Source organism: Bombus fervidus, chromosome 10, assembly GCF_041682495.2.
Source record: "Bombus fervidus isolate BK054 chromosome 10, iyBomFerv1, whole genome shotgun sequence".
NCBI lineage: Eukaryota > Metazoa > Arthropoda > Insecta > Hymenoptera > Apidae > Bombus > Bombus fervidus.
In genome coordinates, this window is record NC_091526.1 from 948,711 (window position 1) to 970,945 (window position 22,235).

A 22,235-nucleotide genomic window follows, 5' to 3' on the forward strand; every position below is an offset into this window, starting at 1 on the left:
TTTTGTATAGAGTGGTTTTCTTGTTCTTGTTACAGCACGTGCGGAGCGCGGGACGTGACAGTTATCTAGCACTACGATATCACGTATAACGTTATATACTATTACCTTCTAACCTATAGCGTTATACACTATTACCTTATAACGTATAACGTTATATACTATTACCATATAACATATAGCGTTATGTAGCATTACGTTCTAACGTATAACGTTATATACTATAACCTTATATCGTTATACGTTATATACTGTTACCTTATAACGTCTAATATTATATACCATTACCTTATAAAGTATAACGTTATGGAGCATTACGTTATAACGTATAACGTTATATAATATTACTTTATAACATATAACATTATGTAGCATTACGTTATAACGTATAACGTTGTATACTACTTCGGTAGAACGTATAACGTTATGTAGCACTACGTTATAACGTATAACGTAACATACTATTACCTTATATCGTTATACGTTATATGCTATTACCTTATAACGTATATCGTTGTATACTGTAGCCTTATAACGTATAACGTTATATACTGTAACCTTCTAACGTATAACGTTATGTAGCATTACGTTATAACGTGTAACGTTGTGTACTATTACGTTATAACGTATAACGTTATGTAGCTCTACGTTATAACGTATAACGTTATGTAGCTCTACGTTATAACGTATAACGTTATATAATATTACTTTATAACATATAACGTTTAGTAGCCTTACGTTATAACGTATAACGTTACATACTATTACCTTATATCGTTATACGTTATATGCTATTACCTTATAACGTATATCGTTGTATACTGTAGCCTTATAACGTATAACGTTATATACTGTAACCTTCTAACGTATAACGTTATGTAGCATTACGTTATAACGTATAACGTTGTATACTACTTCGGTAGAACGTATAACGTTATGTAGCACTACGTTATAACGTATAACGTTACATACTATTACCTTATATCGTTATACGTTATATGCTATTACCTTATAACGTATATCGTTGTATACTGTAACCTTATAACGTATAACGTTATATACTGTAACGTTCTAACGTATAACGTTATGTAGCATTACGTTATAACGTATAACGTTGTGTACTATTACGTTATAACGTATAACGGTATGTAGCACTACGATATCACGTATAACGTTATATACTATTACCTTATAACATATAACGTTATATACTATTACCTCATAACGTATAGCGTTGTATACTATTACCATATAACGTATAACGTTATGTAGCATATCGTTATAGCGTACAACGTTATGTACTATTACCTTATAACGTATAACGTTGTATACTATTACCTTATATCGTTATACGTAATATACTATTACCTTATAACGTATATCGTTATATACTGTAACCTTATAACGTATAACGTTATATACTGTAACCTTCTACCGTATAACGTTATGTAGCATTACGTTATAACGTGTAACGTTGTGTACTATTACGTTATAACGTATAACGTTATGTAGCTCTACGTTATAACGTATAACGTTATGTAGCTCTACGGTATAACGTATAACGTTATATAATATTACTTTATAACATATAACGTTCTGTAGCCTTACGTTATAACGTATAACGTTTTATACTATTTCGGTAGAACGTATAGCGGTATGTAGCACTACGTTATAACGTATAACGTTACATACTATTACCTTATATCGTTATACGTTATATGCTATTACCTTATAACGTATATCGTTGTATACTGTAGCCTTATAACGTATAACGTTATATACTGTAACCTTCTAACGTATAACGTTATGTAGCATTACGTTATAACGTATAACGTTGTGTACTATTACGTTATAACGTATAACGGTATGTAGCACTACGATATCACATATAACGTTATATACTATTACCTTATAACATATAACGTTATATACTATTACCTCATAACGTATAGCGTTGTATACTATTACCATATAACGTATAACGTTATGTAGCATTACGTTATAGCGTACAACGTTATATACTATTACCTTATAACGTATAACGTTGTATACTATTACCTTATATCGTTATACGTTATATACTATTACCTTATAACGTATATCGTTATATACTGTACCCTTATAACGTATAACGTTGTATACTATTTCGGTAGAACGTATAACGGTATGTAGCACTACGTTATAACGTATAACGTTATATACTATTACCTTATATCGTTATACGTTATATGCTATTACCTTATAACTTATATCGTTGTATACTGTAACCTTATAACGTATAACGTTATGTACTGTAACCTTCTAACGTATAACGTTATGTAGCATTACGTTATAACGTATAACGTTGTGTACTATTACCTTATAACGTATAACGTTGTATGCTATTACCTTGAAACGTATAACCATGGAGCAGAAGCATGGACCAGAAAGAAACATGGAGCAGAAGCATGGAGCAGAAGCATGGAGGAGAATCGTGGTGCAGAAAGAAGAATGCAGCCGAATCAAGTAGCGGAATCATGGAGCAAACCGAAGCATGGCGCAAGCAGAAGCATGGTCCAAGAAGAAGCATGGAACAAGCATAAGCATGGAGCAGAAGGAAGCATGGAGCAAGCCGAAGCATGGGCCACAAAGAAGAATGGACCTGAAGGATGGAGCAGAGGTATGGAGCAGAAAGAAGCATGGAGCAGAAGCATGGTGCAGAAGCATGGAGCAGAAGCATAGAGCTGAGGCATGGAGGAGAAGCATGGTGCTGAGGCATTGAGGAGAAGCATGGAGCAGATGCATGCAGCAGAAGCATGGAGCAAGGAGAGGCATGGAGCAAGCCGAAGCATGGAGCAGAAAGAAGAATGGAGTGGAATCTAGGAGCAAACGGAAGCATGGAGCAAGCGGAAGCATGGAGCAGAAAGAAGAATGTACCCGAAGGATGGAGCAGAGGTATGGAGCAGAAAGAAGCATGGAGCAGAAGAATGGAGCAGAGGCATGTAGCACAAGCATGGAGCAGAAGCATGGAGCAGAAGCATGGAGCAGAAGCATGGAGCAGAAGCATGGAGCAAGCAGAAGCATGGAGCTAGCAGAAGCATGGAGCAAGCAGAAGCATGGAGCAAGCAGAAGCATGGAGCAAGCAGAAGCATTGAACAGAAGCATGGAGCAGAATCATGGAGCAGAGGCATGGAGCAGAAAGAAGCATGGAGCAGAATCATGGAGCAGAGGCATGGAGCAGAAAGAAGCATGGAGCAGAATCATGGAGCAGAAGCAGTGATAACTACAAAAGAAGTTCTAATAGGAAAAGCCGATGAATTATACGAGCGAGAACAATAGGAGGAAATACATAACCTTCTAATAAATTATAAAGTAATTACATTGCGTATATCACTTATAAATGTAGATAACAAAACTGAACATTTGTATAGGATAGCGGTGATATTGAAATTATATGGCGTTTGTGTAGAGCAATGTATAAATTGTCTAAGACTGTGAGTGAAGTAGATGGAAAGAAATGAATTTTCGAATCTTATGATTTAATACTTAAAGCACTTGAAATAAATGAGGATAATTGGGCTGCATACAAATGGGCATCGATTCTTCGCAATTGTAAGACTCTTTATGAAGGAGTGAAGGCACAAATAAAAGAGTCATATAATATTAAGAAACATATGCTGGTATATTTCATGATAATATATTAATATTTCTTTCCCTGATACGATGTCAAGCAATTGTATCGAATATGTTTAATATCGCAGAGAGCAATGGAACTAAATGCAAAAGAACCACCTCTTATGTACATGCTTGGTACTTGGTGCTATCAAGTTGCTGATTTAACATGGTATCAAAGAAAAATTGCATCTGTAATATTTGGAGAACCACCATCTTCATCTTCTGAGGAAGCTCTAAAATATTTTGAAACCGCAGAGGAAATTGATCCCAATTTCTATAGTCAAAATTTATTAATGTTGGGCAAAACCTACTTAAAATTAAATCAAAAAGAGCTATCTATGAAATATTTAAAAATTGCCCTTGAATATCCTGCAAAGAACGAAGATGATCGAGATGCTAAACAGGAAGCACAAAAGTTGTTAAAGAAACTTTAACAAACTTGACGGAAATTATGATCTATTATATGATAAATGGATATTATTATAGGATATGGAATTGAAGGGATAAAGTAAATTTAGAATCTATCTTTTAAGTAGAAGTATAAAATTTATTTACTATAAAGTACAGTACAACTTATGTGTGATGAACTTTTTATACGCAACATCTAATTTAAGATTTAAGATTACTATATACATGTATATTTTATAAAATGTTTTATTTCAAAATGTAACATGTAGCAAATTTTAAATAGTTAATAGCAGTTGAAGAAAATTCGTATATACAATATGTCATTAAACTACCTTTCTCGCAAAAATTAGTTAAAGAAATATATTGTAACAGAATTAAAGTATCAAAATGTTAATGTAACATTGTCACAAATATCACGGTTTAATAAAGTAGTTTCCAAGTCGAATTATCGGTCAGGTGATTCTTCATTTTCCTCTTCCTCTCCGCGAGCCATAATTCCATCTTTTTGGAAAGCAGAGAGAAAATCAAGATATTGGCGTGTTTGAAGGCCGATTATCTCCCTTGGCACTCTTCCCATCAGATGGTATACAAAGGAACGATGCAGGCCAATCTGCATAGTGTGTTCACCAATCGGGGAAGTATACTGCACCACAACGTAATCCGGTGGTAGATCTTCCGGAACATGTGATATGGTGTGCAAGGCGTTAAATCCAAGTTGAGATTCCGCCATCGTTTCGTTATAAGGCACAATCTGGAAACAAAAAATAAAAAAAAAAAATTTAATTTACGAATTGCGTGAAAAATCAGTGGAAGAAACGATTGAAAGGAAATAAGATACTCACTGTTCCAAATGTGACGAAAATGTATAAGGACGCTACCAATCGTAAAGCACTTCCAAACCTGAAGAACTTTTAAACGTTCCGCTCGATATTCGAACTGGAAATGCCCCCTCGAGCGAAATGCCGAGTTTATATAGTCGTCGGTGAGTTCCATGTGTATTACTACAGCATGGATTAGGACTTTTTGGGGGGACCCCCTAACTAGCAGGTAGGTAAAACCCAAGTAGTTGTTTGTTTGTTTGATGTTTGAAATATTGTTTAAGGGACAGACGGATTAGCAGGTGCGATGGTCGCCTCGGGTATTCCTTTGTCACCCTCTTCTCAATTATGGAAAATTCGAGAATGCGTTAGAGGATAAACAATCACAATAGAGTTGGAGAAAAATGCGATTCTAATTTATTATTAGTCATCGAGTAGGAAGCGAATACATTGCTTTTTTTTTTTTAATTTACGCTTTCTAATAAATAATAATTTATGTGTTACTTCTATATGGGTTACATGGTTATCACCACTGGGTTATTGGAGCAATAATCGTCTCGGGCGGTAGTTTATATTTTGTGTTTACATTCATAGGAGTTCGCTAATATTATAATTATGAATTATTCGAAGTACGTATATCGCTTAAATATATTCGAACGAATAATATACTTTATACAGAATTATATACTGAAACATTGAACGATACATCTACCACCGCTTTATTATTTCTTATGCATTAATTATCATAAATATACAGACTGAATATCGTCTTTACAATTACGTACTGTTGACTATCACATTAAATAACGAGAGCTTTAGAAAAATTGAATTTGATCGCGTACCTATCGTCGTCTTAAGCATGCAAGTCGATTAAATTAAGCAGAAAAAGGAACACATTGTCGATCATCGTTATTATGCTCGTTAACTTTACAGGAACAGCATGTTGAGATCGATGTTGAATAATTTCTGACGAAATGCAACAATATCACCGAAGCCGAAAAGAGAGCCGCCGACGTCGAGCGATACTTCAGGATAGATTGAAGTCGACGAACAACAACCAATAGACCAGGCCTACGAATCAACACCATAAGAGCAAGACCACCCACGGTGGTTCTACGATCCGACGGACGACGATATAAATTCCTCGTTGATAGCGGAGCAGCAATTAATATACTTAACGTTATAACCTAATGCTACATAACGTTATATGTTATGAGGTCATAGTATATAACGTTATACGTTATAAGGTAATAGTATATAACGTTATACGTTATAAGGTAATAGTATATAACGTCTAACGATATAAGGTAATAATATATAACGTTATACGTTATAAGGTTATAGTATATAAAGCTATACGATATAATGTAATGCTACATAACATTATACGTTATATGGTAATAGTATATAACGTTATACGTTATAACGTAGTGCTTCATAACGTTATAAGTTATAAAGTAATCGTATATAACGCTACACGTTATATTGTAATGCTACATAACTGTATACGTTATAAGGTAATAGTATATAACGTTATAGTATATAACGTAATGCTACATGACGTTATACTTTATAAGGTAATGGTACACAACGTTAAACGCTATAACGTAATGCTACATAACGTCATACGTTATATGGTAATGGTATACAACGTTATACGTTATAACGTAATGCTACATAAAGATATACGTTATAAGGTAATGGTATATAACGTTTAACGTTATAAGGTACCAGTATATCACGTATTAGCATATAAGGTAATAGTATATAACGTTATACGCTATAACGTAATGTTACATAACGCTATACTTTATAAGGTAATGGTACACAACGTTATAGGTTATAACGTAATGCTACATAAGGATATACGTTATAAGACAATAGTTTATCACGTATAACGTTATAAGTTACCATTATATCACGTAGAAGCATATAAGGTAATAGTGTATAACGTTATACGTAATAACGTTGTGCTACATAACGTTATAAGTTAGAAGGTAATCGTATATAACGCTATACGTTATAATGCAATGCTACATAACGTTATACTTTATAAGGTAATGGTACACAACGTTATACGCTATAACGTAATGCTACATAAGGTTACATGTTATGAGGTAATAGTATATAACGTTTTACGTTATTAGGTAATAGTATATAACGTATAACGTTATAAGGTAACAGTATATAACGTATAACGATATAAGGTAATCGTATCTAACGTTATACGTTATAACGTAATGCTAAATAACGTTATACGTTATAAGGTAATGGTGTACAACGTTATACGTTATAACGTAACAGTATATAACGGTATACGTTATAACGTAATGGTATATAACGTTATACGTTATAACGTAATGCTACATAACGTTATGTGTCATAAGGTAATAGTATATAACGTTATACGTTATAACGTAATGCTGCATAACGTTATACGTTATAAGGTTATTGTGTATAACGTTATACGACATAAGGTAACACTATATAACGTTATACGTTATAAGGTAATTGTTTATAACGTTATAAGTTATAACGTAGTGCTACATAACGTTATGCGTTATAACGTAATGGTATATAACGTTATACGTTATAACGTAATGCTACATAACGTTATACGTTATAAGGTAATTGTTTATAACGTTATAATTTATAACGTAGTGCTACATAACGTTATGCGTTATAACGTAATGGTATATAACGTTATACGTTATAACGTAATGCTACATATCGTTATACGTTATAAGGTAATAGTATATAAAGTTATACGTTATAACGTAATGCTACATAACGTTATACGTTATAAGGTTATTGTGTATAACGTTATAAGTTATAACGTAGTGCTACATAACGATATGCGTTCTTACGTAATGGTATACACGTTATACATCATAACGTAATGCTGCATAACGTTATAAGATATAAGGTTATCGTATATAACGTTATACGTTATAACGTAATGCTACATATCGTTATACGATATAAGGTACTAGTATATAACGTTATGCGTTATAACGTAATGGTATACAACGTTATACGTTATAACGTAATGCTATATATCGTTATACGTTATAGGGTAGTAGTATATAAAGTTATACGTTATAACGTAATGCTACATAACGTTATACGTTATAAGGTTATTGTATATAACGTTATACGTTATAAGGTTATTGTATATAACGTTACACGTTATATGGTAACACTATATGACGTATTACGATATCAAGAAATAGTATATAACGTTATACATTATAACGTAATGCTGCATAACGTTATAAGATATAAGGTTATCGTATATAACGTTATACGTTATAACGTAATGCTACATATCGTTATACGTTATAGGGTAGTAGTATATAAAGTTATACGTTATAACGTAATGCTACATAACGTTATACGTTATAAGGTTATTGTATATAACGTTATACGTTATAAGGTTATTGTATATAACGTTACACGTTATATGGTAACACTATATGACGTATTACGATATCAAGAAATAGTATATAACGTTATACGTTATAACGTAATGCTGCATAACGTTATACGTTATAACGTAATGGTATATAACGTTATACGTTATAACGTAATGCTACATGTCGTTATTCGTTATAAGGTAATAGTATATAAAGTTATACGTTATAACGTAATGCTCCATAACGTTATACGTTATAAGGTTATTGTGTATAACGTTATACGTTATAAGGTAACACTATATAACGTACTACGATATAAAGAAACAGTATATAACGTTATACGTTATAACGTAATGCTGCATAACGTTATAAGATATAAGGTAATCGTATATAACGTTATACGTTATAACGTAATGGTACATAACGTTATACGATATAAGGTAATAGTATATAACGTTATACGTTATAACGTAATGCTGCAAAACGTTATAAGATATAAAGTAATCGTATATAACGTTGTAGGTTATAACGTAATGCTACATATCGTTATACGATATAAGGTAATAGTATATAACGTATAACGTTATAAGGTAACAGTGTATAACGTATAACGATATAAGGTAATAGTATAAAACATTATACGTTATATCGTAATGCTACATTACATTAGACGTTATAAGGTAATGGTATACAGTGTTATACGCTATAACGTAGTGCTACATAACGTTATACGTTATATGGTAATGGTATACAACGTTATACGTTATAACGTAACAGTATATAACGTTGTACGTTTTAACGTAAAGCTACAAAACGTTCTACGTTATAAGGTAATAGTATATAACGTTATAAGTTATAACGTAATGCTACAAAACGTTATACGTTATAAGGTAACACTATATAACGTATTACGATATAAAGAAATGGTATATAACGTTATACATTATAACGTAATGCTGCATAACGTTATAAGATATAAGGTTATCGTATATAACGTTATACGTTATAACGTAATGCTACATATCGTTATACGATATAAGGTAATAGTATATAACGTTATACGTTATAACGTAATGCTACACAACGTTATACGTAATAAGGTAATACTATATAACGTTATACGTTATAACGGAATGCTACATAACGCAATACGTTATAAGGTTATTGTGTATAACGTTATACGTTATAACATAATGCTGCATAAGGTTATAAGATATAAGGTAATCGTATATAACGTTATACGTTATAACGTAATGCTACATAACGTTATACGTTAGAAGGAAATAGTATATAACGTTATACGTTATAACGTAATGCTACATAACGCCATAAGATAAAAGGAAATCGTATATAACGTTATACGTTATAACGTTGTACTACATAACGTTATACGTTATATGGTAATGGTATACAACGATATACGTTATAACGTAACACTATATAACGTTGTACGTTTAAAAGTAATTCTACAAAATGTTATACTTTATAAGGTAATAGTATATAACGTTATACGTTATAACGTAATGCTTCATAACGTTATACGTTATAAGGTTATTGTATATAACGTTATACGTTATAAGGTAACACTATATAACGTATTACGATATAAAGAAATAGTATATAACGTTAGACGTTATAACGTAATGCTGCAAAACGTAATAAGATATAAGGTAATAGTGTATAACGTTATACGCTATAACGTAATGCTTCATAACGTTATACGTTATAAGGTAATTGTATATAACGTCATGTGTTATAACGTAATGCTACAAAACGTTATACGTTATAAGGTATTAGTACATAACGTTATACGTTATAACGTAATGGTATATAACGTTATACGTTATAACGTAATGCTACATAACGTTATGTGTCATAAGGTAATAGTATATAACGTTATACGTTATAACGTAATGCTGCATAACGTTATAAGGCATAAGGTAATCGTATATAACGTTATACGTTATAACGTAATGCTACAAAACGTTATACGTTATAAGGTATTAGTACATAACGTTATACGTTATAACGTAATGGTATATAACGTTATACGTTATAACATAATGCTACATAATGTTATAAGATATAAAGTAATCGTATATAATGTTATACGTTATAACGTAATGCTACAAAACGTTATACGTTATAAGGTAATAGTATATAATGTTAGACTTTATAAGGTAATAGCATATAACCTTGTACGTTATAAGGTAATATTATATAACGTATAACGTTATAAGGTAACAGTATATAACGTATAACGTTATAAGGTAACAGTATATAACGTATAACGATATAAGGTAACAGTATATAACGTATAACGATATAAGGTAATATTATATAAAGTTATACGTTATAACGTAATGCTACATAACGTTATAAGTTATAAGGTTATTGTGTATAACGTTATGCGTTATAAGGTAACACTATATAACGTATTACGATATAAAGAAGTAGTATATAACGTTATACGTTATAACGTAATGCTGCATAACGTAATAAGATATAAGGTAATAGTGTATAACGTTATACGCTATAACGTAATGCTTCATAACGTTATACGTTATAAGGTAATTGTATATAACGTCATGCGTTATAACGTAATGCTGCATAACGTTATAAGGCATAAGGTAATCGTATATAACGTTATACGTTATAACGTAATGCTACAAAACGTTATACGTTATAAGGTATTAGTACATAACGTTATACGTTATAACGTAATGGTATATAACGTTATACGTTATAACGTAATGCTACATAACGTTATGTGTCATAAGGTAATAGTATATAACGTTATACGTTATAACGTAATGCTGCATAACGTAATAAGGTATAAGGTAATAGTATATAACGTTATACGCTATAACGTAATGCTACATAACGTTATACGTTATAAGGTTATTGTGTATAACGTTATACGTTATAAGGTAACACTATATAACGTATTACGATATAAAGAAGTAGTATATAACGTTATACGTTATAACGTAATGCTGCATAACGTTATACGTTATAAGGTTATTGTGTATAACGTTATACGACATAAGGTAACACTATATAACGTATTACGATATAAAGAAGTAGTATATAACGTTCTACGTTATAACGTATTGCTGCATAACGTTATAAGATATAAGGTAATCATATATAACGTTATACGTTATAACGTAATGCTGCATAACGTAATAAGATATAAGGTAATAGTGTATATCGTTATACGCTATAACGTAATGCTTCATAACGTTATACGTTATAAGGTAATTGTATATAACGTCATGCGTTATAACGTAATGCTGCATAACGTTATAAGGCATAAGGTAATCGTATATAACGTTATACGTTATAACGTAATGCTACAAAACGTTATACGTTATAAGGTATTAGTACATAACGTTATACGTTATAAGGTAATTGTTTATAACGTTATAATTTATAACGTAGTGCTACATAACGTTATGCGTTATAACGTAATGGTATATAACGTTATACGTTATAACGTAATGCTACATATCGTTATACGTTATAAGGTAATAGTATATAAAGTTATACGTTATAACGTAATGCTACATAACGTTATACGTTATAAGGTTATTGTGTATAACGTTATACGTTATAGCGTAACGCTACATAACGTTATACGTTATAACATAATGCTGCATAAGGTTATAAGATATAAGGTAATCGTATATAACGTTATACGTTATAACGTAATGCTACATAACGTTATACGTTAGAAGGAAATAGTATATAACGTTATACGTTATAACGTAACGCTACATAACGCTATAAGATATAAGGAAATCGTATATAACGTTATACGTTATAACGTAGTGCTACAAAACGTTATACGTTGGAAGGTAATAGTATATAACGTTATACGTTATAATGTAATGGTATATAACGTTATACGTTATAACGTAATGCTACATAACGTTATACGTTATAAGGTAATAGTATATAACGTTATACGTTATAACGTAATGCTACATAACGTTATAAGATATAAGGTAATCGTATATAACGTTATACGTTATAACGTAATGCTTCATAACGTTATACGTTATAAGGTTATTGTATATAACGTTATACGTTATAAGGTAACACTATATAACGTAATACGATATAAAGAAATAGTATATAACGTTATACATTATAACGTAATGCTGCATAACGTTATAAGATATAAGGTTATCGTATATAACGTTATACGTTATAACGTAATGCTACATATCGTTATACGATATAAGGTAATAGTATATAACGTTATACGTTATAACGTAATGCTACACAACGTTATACGTAATAAGGTAATAGTATATACCGTTATACGTTATAACGTAATGCTTCATAACGTTATACGTTATAAGGTTATTGTATATAACGTTATACGTTATAAGGTAACACTATATAACGTATTACGATATAAAGAAATAGTATATAACGTTATACATCATAACGTAATGCTGCATAACGTTATAAGATATAAGGTTATCGTATATAACGTTATACGTTATAACGTAATGCTACATATCGTTATACGATATAAGGTAATAGTATATAACGTTATGCGTTATAACGTAATGGTATACAACGTTATACGTTATAACGTAATGCTATATATCGTTATACGTTATAGGGTAGTAGTATATAAAGTTATACGTTATAACGTAATGCTACATAACGTTATACGTTATAAGGTTATTGTATATAACGTTATACGTTATAAGGTTATTGTATATAACGTTACACGTTATATGGTAACACTATATGACGTATTACGATATCAAGAAATAGTATATAACGTTATACGTTATAACGTAATGCTGCATAACGTTATACGTTATAACGTAATGGTATATAACGTTATACGTTATAACGTAATGCTACATGTCGTTATTCGTTATAAGGTAATAGTATATAAAGTTATACGTTATAACGTAATGCTCCATAACGTTATACGTTATAATGTTATTGTGTATAACGTTATACGTTATAAGGTAACACTATATAACGTACTACGATATAAAGAAACAGTATATAACGTTATACGTTATAACGTAATGCTGCATAACGTTATAAGATATAAGGTAATCGTATATAACGTTATACGTTATAACGTAATGGTACATAACGTTATACGATATAAGGTAATAGTATATAACGTTATACGTTATAACGTAATGCTGCAAAACGTTATAAGATATAAGGTAATCGTATATAACGTTGTAGGTTATAACGTAATGCTACATATCGTTATACGATATAAGGTAATAGTATATAACGTATAACGTTATAAGGTAACAGTGTATAACGTATAACGATATAAGGTAATAGTATAAAACATTATACGTTATAACGTAATGCTACATTACATTAGACGTTATAAGGTAATGGTATACAGCGTTATACGCTATAACGTAGTGCTACATAACGTTATACGTTATATGGTAATGGTATACAACGTTATACGTTATAACGTAACAGTATATAACGTTGTACGTTTTAACGTAAAGCTACAAAACGTTCTACGTTATAAGGTAATAGTATATAACGTTATAAGTTATAACGTAATGCTACAAAACGTTATACGTTATAAGGTAACACTATATAACGTATTACGATATAAAGAAATGGTATATAACGTTATACATTATAACGTAATGCTGCATAACGTTATAAGATATAAGGTTATTCTATATAACGTTATACGTTATAACGTAATGCTACATATCGTTATACGATATAAGGTAATAGTATATAACGTTATACGTTATAACGTAATGCTACACAACGTTATACGTAATAAGGTAATATTATATAACGTTATACGTTATAACGGAATGCTACATAACGCAATACGTTATAAGGTTATTGTGTATAACGTTATACGTTATAACATAATGCTGCATAAGGTTATAAGATATAAGGTAATCGTATATAACGTTATACGTTATAACGTAATGCTACATAACGTTATACGTTAGAAGGAAATAGCATATAACGTTATACGTTATAACGTAATGCTACATAACGCCATAAGATATAAGGAAATCGTATATAACGTTATACGTTATAACGTTGTACTACATAACGTTATACGTTATAAGGTAATGGTATACAACGATATACGTTATAACGTAACACTATATAACGTTGTACGTTTAAAAGTAATTCTACAAAATGTTATACTTTATAAGGTAATAGTATATAACGTCATACGTTATAACGTAATGCTTCATAACGTTATACGTTATAAGGTTATTGTATATAACGTTATACGTTATAAGGTAACACTATATAACGTATTACGATATAAAGAAATAGTATAGTAATAGAAATAGTAATAGTGCAAAACGTTATAAGATATAAGGTAATGGTATACAACGTTATACGTTATAACGTAACAGTATATAACGTTGTAAGTTTTAACGTAATGCTACATAACATTATACGTTATAAGGTAATAGTATATAACGTATAACGTTATAAGGTAGCAGTATATAACGTATAACGCTATAAGGTAATAGTATATAACGTTATACGCTATACCGTAGTGCTACATAAAGTTATACGTTGTAACGTAATGCTACATAACGTTATACGTTATAGCGTAACGCTACATAACGTTATACGTTATAAGGTAATGGTATACAACGTTATACGCTATAACGTAATGCTACATAGCGTTATACGTTATATGGTAATGCTATACAACGTTATCCGTTATAACGTAACAGTATATAACGTTGTACGTTTTAACGTAATGCTACAAAACGTTATACTTTATAAGGTAATAGTATATAACGTTATAAGTTATAACGTAGTGCTACAAATAGTATATAACGTGATGCGTTATAACGTAATGGTATACAACGTTATACGTTATAACGTAATGCTACATATCGTTATACGTTATAAGGTAGTAGTAAATAAAGTTATACGTTATAACGTAATGCTACATAACGTTATAAGATATAAGGTAATCGTATATAACGTTATGCGTTATAACGTAATGCTGCATAACGTAATAAGATATAAGGTAATAGTATATAACGTTATACGTTATAACGTAATGCTAGATAACGTTATACGTTATAAGGTTATTTGTATAACGTTATCGTTATAAGGTAACACTATATAACGTATTACGATATAAAGAAGTAGTATATAACGTTTTACGTTATAACGTCATGCTGCATAACGTAATAAGATGTAAGGTAATAGTATATAACGTTATACGCTATAACGTAATGCTACATAACGTTATGCGTTATAACGTAATGGTATACAACGTTATACGTTATAACGTAATGCTACATATCGTTATACGTTATAAGGTAGTACTATATAAAGTTATACGTTATAACGTAATGCTACATAACGTTATAAGATATAAGGTAATCGTATATAACGTTTTACGTTATAACGTAATGCTACATAACGTAATAAGATATAAGGTAATAGTATATAACGTTATACGCTATAACGTAATGCTACATAACGTTATACGTTATAAGGTAATAGTATACAACGTTATACGTTATAACGTAATGCTACATAACGTTATGCGTTATAACGTAATGGTATATAACGTTATACGTTATAACGTAATGCTACATATCGTTATACGTTATAAGGTAATACTATATAAAGTTATAAGTTATAACGTAATGCTACATAACGTTATAAGATATAAGGTAATCGCATATAACGTTATACGTTATAACGTAATGCTACATAACGTTATGCGGTATAAGGTAATAGTTTATAACGTTATAAGTTATAACGTAATGCTACATAACGTTATACGTTATAAGGTTATTGTGTATATCGTTATGCGTTATGAGGTAACTCTATATAACGTATTACGATATAAAGAAGTAGTATATAACGTTATACGTTATAACGTAATGGTACATAACGTTATACGATATAAGGTAATAGTATATAACGTTATACGTTATAACGTAATGCTACATAACGTTATACGTTATAAGGTTATTGTGTATAACGTTATACGTTATAAGGTAACACTATATAACGTACTACGATATAAAGAAATAGTACATAACGTTATGCGTTATAACGTAATGCTGCATCACGTTATAAGATATAAGGTAATCGTATATAACGTTATACGTTATAACGTAATGGTACATAACGTTATACGATATAAGGTAATCGTATATAACGTTATACGATATAAGGTAGTAGTATATAACGTTATACGTTATAACGTAATGCTGCATATCGTTATAACATATAAGGTAATCGTATATAACGTTATACGTTATAACGTAATGCTAAATAACGTTATAAGATATAAGGTAATCGCATATAACGTTATACGTTATAACGTAATGCTACATAACGTTATGCGGTATAAGGTAATAGTTTATAACGTTATAAGTTATAACGTAATGCTACATAACGTTATACGTTATAAGGTTATTGTGTATAACGTTATACGTTATAAGGTAACACTATATAACGTACTACGATATAAAGAAATAGTACATAACGTTATGCGTTATAACGTAATGCTGCATCACGTTATAAGATATAAGGTAATCGTATATAACGTTATACGTTATAACGTAATGGTACATAACGTTATACGATATAAGGTAATAGTATATAACGTTATACGTTATAATGTAATGCTACATAACGTAATACGTTATAAGGTTATTGTGTATAACGTTATACGTTATAACATAATGCTGCATAAGGTTATAAGATATAAGGTTATCGTATATAACGTTATACGTTATAACGTAGTGCTACATAACGTTATACGTTATATGGTAATGGTATACAACGTTCTACGTTATAACGCAACAGTATATAACGTTGTACGTTTTAACGTAAAGCTACAAAACGTTATACGTTATAAGGTAATAGTATATAACGTCTAACGATATAAGGTAATAATATATAACGTTGTACGTTATAACGTAGTGCTACATAACGTTATATGTTATGAGGTAATAGTTTATAACGTTTTACGTTATTAGGTAATAGTATATAACGTATAACGTTATAAGGTAACAGTATATAACGTATAACGATATTAGGTAATAGTATATAACGTTGTACGTTATAACGTAGTGCTACATAACGTTATATGTTATGAGGTAATAGTTTATAACGTTTTACGTTATTAGGTAATAGTATATAACGTATAACGTTATAAGGTAATAGTATATAACGTATAACGTTATAAGGTAATAGTATTTAACGTTATACGTTATAACATAATGCTACATAACGTTATACGCTATAAGGTAATGGTATACAACGTTATACGCTATAACGTAATGCTACATAACGTTATACTTTATAAGGTAATGGTACACAACGCTATAGGTTATAACGTAATGCTACATAACGATATACGTTATAAGGTAATTGTATATAACGTTATAAGTTAGAACGTATTGCGACATAACGTTATGCGTTATAAGGTAATAGTATATAACGATATACGTTATAACGTAATGCTACATATCGTTATACGTTATAAGGTAGTAGTATATAAAGTTATTCGTTATAACGTAATGCTGCATAACGTAATAAGATATAAGGTAATAGTATATAACGTTATACGTTATAGCGTAACGCTACATAACGTTATACGTTATAAGGTAATGGCATACAACGTTATACGTTATAACGTAACAGTATATAACGTATAACGTTATAAGGTAACAGTATATAACGTATAACGATATAAGGTAATAGTATAAAACGTTATACGTTATAACATAATGCTACATAACGTTATACGCTATAAGGTAATGGTATACAACGTTATACGCTATAACGTAATGCTACATAACGTTATACGTTATAAGGTAATTGTATATAACGTTATAAGTTAGAACGTATTGCGACATAACGTTATGCGTTATAAGGTAATAGTATATAACGATATACGTTATAACGTAATGCTACATAACGTTATACGTTATAAGGTTATTGTATATAACGTTATGCGTTATAACATAATGCTACATAATGTTATAAGGTATGAGGTATTCGTATATAACGTTATACGTAATAACGTAATGCTAAATAACGTTGTACGCTATAAGGTAATAGTATATAACGTTATACGTTATAGCGTAACGATACATAACGTTATACGTTATAAGGTTATTGTGTATAACGTTATACGTTATAAGGTAACACTATATAACGTTATACGTTATAAGGTTATTGTGTATAACGTTATAAGTTATAACGTAGTGCTACATAACGATATGCGTTCTAACGTAATGGTATACAACGTTATAAGTTAGAACGTAACAGTATATAACGTTGTACGTTTTAACGTAATGCTACAAAACGTTATACGTTATAAGGTAATAGTATATAACGTTATACGTTATAACGTAATGGTATATATCGTTATACGTTATAACGTAATGCTACATAACGTCATACGTTATAAGGTAATAGTATATAACGTTATACGTTATAGCGTAACGCTACATAACGTTATACGTTATAAGGTAATGGTATACAACGTTATACGCTATAACGTAATGCTACATAACGTTATACGTTATAAGGTAATAGTATATAAAGTTATACGTTATAACGTAATGCTACATAACGTTATACGTTATAAGGTTATTGTGTATAACGTTATAAGTTATAACGTAGTGCTACATAACGATATGCGTTCTAACGTAATGGTATACACGTTATACGTTATAACGTAATGCTACATATCGTTATACGTTATAAGGTAGTAGTATATAAAGTTATACGTTATAACGTAATGCTGCATAACGTAATAAGATATAAGGTAATAGTATATAACGTTATACGTTATAGCGTAACGCTACATAACGTTATACGTTATAAGGTAATGGCATACAACGTTATACGCTATAACGTAATGCTACATAACGTTACACGTTATAATGTAATAGTATATAACGTTATACGTTATAACGTAATGCTACATAACGTTATTCGTTATAAGGTAATGGTATACAACGTTATACGCTATAACGTAATGCTACATAGCGTTATACGTTATATGGTAATGCTATACAACGTTATCCGTTATAACGTAACAGTATATAACGTTGTACGTTTTAACGTAATGCTACATTACATTATACGTTATATGGTAATAGTATATAATGTTAGACTTTATAAGGTAATAGCATATAACCTTATACGTTATAAGGTAATATTATATAACGTATAACGTTATAAGGTAACAGTATATAACGTATAACGATATAAGGTAACAGTATATAACGCATAACGATATAAGGTAATATTATATAAAGTTATACGTTATAACGTAATGCTACATAACGTTATACGTTATAACGTTATTGTGTATAACGTTATGCGTTATAAGGTAACACTATATAACGTATTACGATATAAAGAAGTAGTATATAACGTTATACGTTATAACGTAATGCTGCATAACGTAATAAGTTATAAGGTAATAGTATATAACGTTATACGCTATAACGTAATGCTACATAACGTTATACGTTATAAGGTAATTGTATATAACGTTATATGTTATAACGTAATGCTACATAACGTTATGCGTTATAACGAAATGGTACATATCGTTATACGTTATAAGGTAATAGTATATAAAGTTATAAGTTATAACGTAATGCTCCATAACGTTATACGTTACAAGGTAACACTACATAACGTATTACGACATAAAGAAATAGTATATAACGTTATACATTATAACGTAGTGCTACATTACGTTAGACGTTATAAGGTAATGGTTTACAATGTTATACACTATAACGTAGTGCTACATAACGTTATACGTTATATGGTAATGGCATACAACGTTATACGTGATAATGTAACAGTATATAACGTTGTACGTTTTAACGTAATGCTACAAAACGTTATACCTTATAAGGTAATAGTATATAACGTTATAAGTTATAACGTAATGATATATAACGTTATACGTTATAACGTAATGCTACATAACGTTATGCGGTATAAGGTAATAGTTTATAACGTTATAAGTTATAACGTAATGCTACATAACGTTATACGTTATAAGGTTATTGTGTATAACGTTATGCGTTATGGGGTAACACTATATAACGTATTACGATATAAAGAAGTAGTATATAACGTTATACGTTATAACGTAATGCTACATAACGTTATGCGTTATAACGTAATGGTATACAACGTTATACGTTATAACGTAATGCTACATATCGTTATACGTTATAGGGTAGTAGTATATAAAGTTATACGTTATAACGTAATGCTACATAACGTTATACGTTATAAGGTTATTGTATATAACGTTATACGTTATAACGTAATGGTATATAACGTTATACGTTATAACGTAATGCTACATATCGTTATACGTTATAAGGTACTAGTATATAAAGTTATACATTATAACGTAATGCTCCATAACGTTATACGTTATAAGGTTATTGTGTATAACGTTATACGTTATAAGGTAACACTATATAACGTACTACGATATAAAGAAACAGTATATAACGTTATACGTTATAACGTAACGCTGCATAACGTTATAAGATATAAGGTAATCGTATATAACGCTATACGTTATAACGTAATGGTACATAACGTTATACGATATAAGGTAATAGTATATAACGTTATACGTTATAACGGAATGCTACATAACGTTATACGTTATAAGGTTATTGTGTATAACGTTATACGTTATAACATAATGCTGCATAAGGTTATAAGATATAAGGTAATCGTATATAACGTTATACGTTATAACGTAATGCTACATAACGTTATACGTTGTAAGGTAATAGTATATAACGTTATACGTTATAACGTAATGCTAAATAACGTTGTACGCTATAAGGTAATAGTATATAACGTTATACGTTATAACGTAATGCTACATATCGTTATACGTTATAAGGTAATAGTATATAAAGTTATACGTTATAACGTAATGCTACATAACGTTATACGTTATAAGGTTATTGTGTATAACGTTATAAGTTATAACGTAGTGCTACATAACGATATGCGTTCTAACGTAATGGTATACACGTTATACGTTATAACGTAATGCTACATATCGTTATACGTTATAAGGTAGTAGTATATAAAGTTATACGTTATAACGTAATGCTGCATAACGTAATAAGATATAAGGTAATAGTATATAACGTTATACGTTATAGCGTAACGCTACATAACGTTATACGTTATAAGGTAATGGCATACAACGTTCTACGCTATAACGTAATGCTACATAACGTTACACGTTATAATGTAATAGTATATAACGTTATACGTTATAACGTAATGCTACATAACGTTATTCGTTATAAGGTAATGGTATACAACGTTATACGCTATAACGTAATGCTACATAGCGTTATACGTTATAAGGTAATTGTATATAACGTTATAAGTTATAACGTAGTGCTACATAACGTCATGCGTTATAACGTAATGGTATACAACGTTATACGTTATAACGTAATGGTACATATCGTTATACGTTATAAGGTAGTAGTATATAAAGTTATACGTTATAACGTAATGCTACATAACGTTATAAGATATATGGTAATCGTATATAACGTTTTACGTTATAACGTAATGCTGCATAACGTAATAAGATATAAGGTAATTGTATATAACGTTATAAGTTATTACGTAATGCTACATAACGTTATGCGTTATAACGTAATGGTATATAACGTTATACGTTATAACGTAATGCTACATATCGTTATACGTTATAAGGTAATAGTATATAAAGTTATACGTTATAACGTAATGCTACATAACGTTATAAGATATAAGGTAATCGCATATAACGTTATACGTTATAACGTAATGCTACATAACGTTATTCGGTATAAGGTAGTAGTATATAACGTTATAAGTTATAACGTAA

General features: G+C 29.9%; 1 pseudogene; it reads left to right on the forward strand.

The window, feature by feature from the left end:
• Positions 1–2,457: 2,457 nt before the first annotated feature.
• LOC139991626 (regulator of microtubule dynamics protein 1-like) lies at positions 2,458–4,133 on the forward strand (annotated as a pseudogene).
• Positions 4,134–22,235: the final 18,102 nt, after the last annotated feature.